Genomic DNA, 3,844 nt, shown 5'->3' with positions numbered 1-3,844 from the left:
GGTGGGCAAATTAATGGAAAGGATACTTAGAGATAATATATATAAGCATCTGGATAAACAGGGTCTGATTAGGAACAGTCAACATGGATTTGTGCCTGGAAGGTCATGTTTGACTAATCTTCTTGAATTTTTTGAAGAGGTTACTCGGGAAATTGATGAGGGTAAAGCAGTGGATTTGTATATATGGACTTCAGTAAGGCCTTTGACAAGGTTCCTCATGGAAGGTTGGTTAAGAAGGTTCAATGGTTGGGTATTAATGGTGGAGTAGCAAGATGGATTCAACAGTGGCTGAATGGGAGATGCCAGAGAGTAATGGTGGATGGTTGTTTGTCAGGTTGGAGGCCAGTGACTAGTGGGGTGCCACAGGGATCTGTGTTGGGTCCACTGTTGTTTGTCATGTACATCAATGATCTGGATGATGGTGTGGTAAATTGGATTAGTAAGAATGCAGATGATACTAAGATAGGTGGGGTTGTGGATAATGAAGTAGATTTTCAAAGTCTACAGAGAGATTTATGCCAGTTGGAAGAGTGGCCTGAAAGATGGCAGATGGAGTTTAATGCTGATAAGTGTGAGGTGCTACATCTTGGCAGGACAAATCAAAATAGGACGTACATGGTAAATGGTAGGGAATTGAAGAATGCAGGTGAACAGAGGGATCTGGGAATAACTGTGCACAGTTCCCTGAAAATGGAATCTCATGTAGATAGGGTGGTAAAGAAAGCTTTTGGTGTGCTGGCCTTTATAAATCAGAGCATTGAGTATAGAAGTTGGGTTGTAATGTTAAAATTGTACAAGGCATTGGTGAGGCCAATTCTGGAGTATGGGGTACAATTTTGGTCGCCTAATTATAGGAAGGATGTCAACAAAATAGAGAGAGTACAGAGGAGATTTACTAGAATGTTGCCTGGGTTTCAGCAACTGTTACAGAGAGAGGTTGAACAAGTTAGGGCTTTATTCTTTGGAGCGCAGAAGGTTAAGGGGGGACTTGATAGAGGTCTTTAAAATGATGAGAGGGATAGACAGAGTTGACGTGGATAAGCTTTTCCCACTGAGAGTAGGGAAGATTCAAACAAGGGGACATGCCTTGAGAATTAAGGGACAGAAGTTTAGGGGTAACATGAGGGGGAACTTCTTTACTCAGAGAGTGGTGGCTGTGTGGAATGAGCTTCCAGTGAAGGTGGTGGAGGCAGGTTCGTTTTTATCATTTAAAAATAAATTGGATAGTTATATGGACGGGAAAGGAATGGAGGGTTATGGTCTGAGCGCAGGTATATGGGACTAGGGGAGAATACGTGTTCGGCACGGACTAGAAGGGTCGAGATGGCCTGTTTCCGTGCTGTAATTGTTATATGGTTATATGATCATATTGAATGGCGGTGCAGGTTTGAAGGGCCGAATGGCCTATTCCTGCACCTATTTTCTATGTTTCTATGACCTGCAGGTTTTCAAGGTTAATTGGCTTCGGAAAATTTGTAAATTGTCCCTAGTGCGTAGGGTAGTGCTAGCGTACGGGGTGATCACTGGTCGGTGTGGTCTCGGTGGGCCGAAGGGCCTGTTTCCACTCTATATCGCTAAAGTTTAAATCAGCTTGTCTTAACTCATCTCATTCCCTTCCCCACCAAACCCTTTGTTAAAGATAAAGATTGATAACCTGAGGTATAAAACATATAACAGTACAACACAGGAACCGCCCCTTCGGCCCACAATGCCAGTGCTAAACGTGACACCACTGCCAACTCTTATCTGTCTGCACATTATCATTATCCCACCATTCCTTGCCTATCCAAAAACCTGTTAAATGCCACTGTTGTATCTGCCTCCAGCACCCCTGGCAACACACTCAAGGTGAACCCTGACCTCTTATAACTTGCTCCACACATCTTTAAACTTTGCCCCACTCTCGTTAAAGCTATGCCCTCTAGTATTCCATCTCTGTCCTGGGGGAAAGGGGCGGGCACGGTGGCGCAGCGGTAGAGTTCCTGGCTTACACTGCTTGCAGTGCCAGAGACCCGGGTTCGATCCTGACTACGGGTGCTGTCAGTACAGATTTGTACATTTTCCCCTTGACCCGCGTGGGTTTTTTCCGAGATCTTCAGTTTTCTCCCACAATCCAAAGACATGTAGGTTTCAGATTCAGAATCAATCTTTATTGTCATTGTGCAGTGTACAGTACAGAGACAGTTAGCATCTCACCCAGAAGAGCGAACATAGAATAATGGAACAGCAAGATATATATATATATATACGTACATACAATTTTTGCGTAGTGCAATTTTTCTGGGGGAAGGAGTGTCCGGAATGGGTGACTGGCAATCACCAAGGTGCAGAGTTAAGTTGTGTGACAGCCGCAAGGAAGAAGTTGTTCCTGAACCTGCTGATCCGGCAACGGAGAGACCTGCAGCGCCTCCCGGATGGGAGGAGGGTAAACAGTCTGTGGTTGGGGTGAGAGCAGTCCTTGACGATGCTGCGCGCCCTTCGCAGACATTGCTTGCTTTGGACAGACTCAATGGAGGGGAGTGAGGAACCGGTGATGCGTTGGGCAGTTTTCACCACCCTCCGCAGTGCTTTCCGGTCGGAGACAGTTGCCATACCATACTGTGATACAGTTGGTAAGGATGCTCTCGATGGTGCAGCGGTAGAGGTTTACCAGAATCTGAGGAGACAGATGGACCTTCTTTTGTTTCCTCAGGAAGAAGAGAAGCTGGTGAGCCTTCTTAACCAGTGTTGAGGTATTGTGGGTCCAAGAGAGGTCATCAGAGATGTTGACCCCCAGAAACCTGAAGCTGGAAACACGTTCCACCTCCACACGTTGATGTGGATGGGGGTGTGCGTGCCACCCCATGCCCTTCTGTAGTCCACAATGAGCTCATTGGTCTTCTTGTAGTTACAGGCCAGGTTGTTGTCAGCGCACCATGCTGCTGGGAGCTGGACCTCCTCCCTATAGGCCGACTCATCGTTGTCGCTGATGAGGCCAATCACCGTTGTATCATCTGCATACTTGATGATGGTGTTAATACCATATACAGGTGTGCAGTTGTAGGAGAAGAGGGAGAAAAGGAGAGGGCTCAGCACACAGCCCTGTGGAACGCCGGTGTTCAGGGTGAGGGTTGAAGAGGTGTGGTTGTCTGACCTAACAGACTGGGGTCTGTTGGTTAGAAAGTCCAGTATCCAGTTGCAGAGGGAGGGGTCGATGCCCAGGTCGCTGAGTTTGGTGATCAGTTTTGAGGGGACAATGATGTTAAATGCTGAGATGAACAGCATTCTCACGTAGGTGTCTCTGTTGTCGAGGTGGGAGAGGGCGGAGTGAAGTGCCGTTGAGATGGCATCCTCCGTACTCCTGTTCTTGCGGTAGGCAAACTGATAGGAGTCCAGTGTGGGAGGTAGGCAGCCTTTGAGGTGTGCCAGGACCAGCCTCTCGAAGCACTTGGTGATGATGGGAGTAAGTGCAACTTGGCGGAAGTCGTTGAGGCTTGCCGCAGTGGAGTGTTTTGGCACCGGCACGATGGAGGTGCTTTTAAGGCACGTGGGGACAACTGCTTGGGCATGTGACAGGTTGAAGATGTCAGTCTAGAGAGTAGGTTAATTTGGTATGAATGTAAATTGTCCCTAGTGTGCGCGGGGTAGTTTAATGCACCGGTATCGCTGGTTGACGTGGACGCGGTGGGCTGAAGGGCCTCATTCTGTGCTGTATCTCTAAACTAAACTAAAAATGGTTCTGACTGTCCGGTTAAAGATGTGAACACATGGGCTCACTGGTCTGTGGGCTATAGAAAGAATCTTGCGCTTTGCTGACTTTCACAAGGATTGTTAAACTGAGACCAACGAGGTAACGGCAATAGTT

This window comes from Amblyraja radiata, unplaced genomic scaffold (assembly GCF_010909765.2).
Source record: "Amblyraja radiata isolate CabotCenter1 unplaced genomic scaffold, sAmbRad1.1.pri scaffold_927_ctg1, whole genome shotgun sequence".
Taxonomy (NCBI): Eukaryota; Metazoa; Chordata; class Chondrichthyes; order Rajiformes; family Rajidae; genus Amblyraja; species Amblyraja radiata.
Note: the sequence above shows the minus strand (reverse complement) of the source record.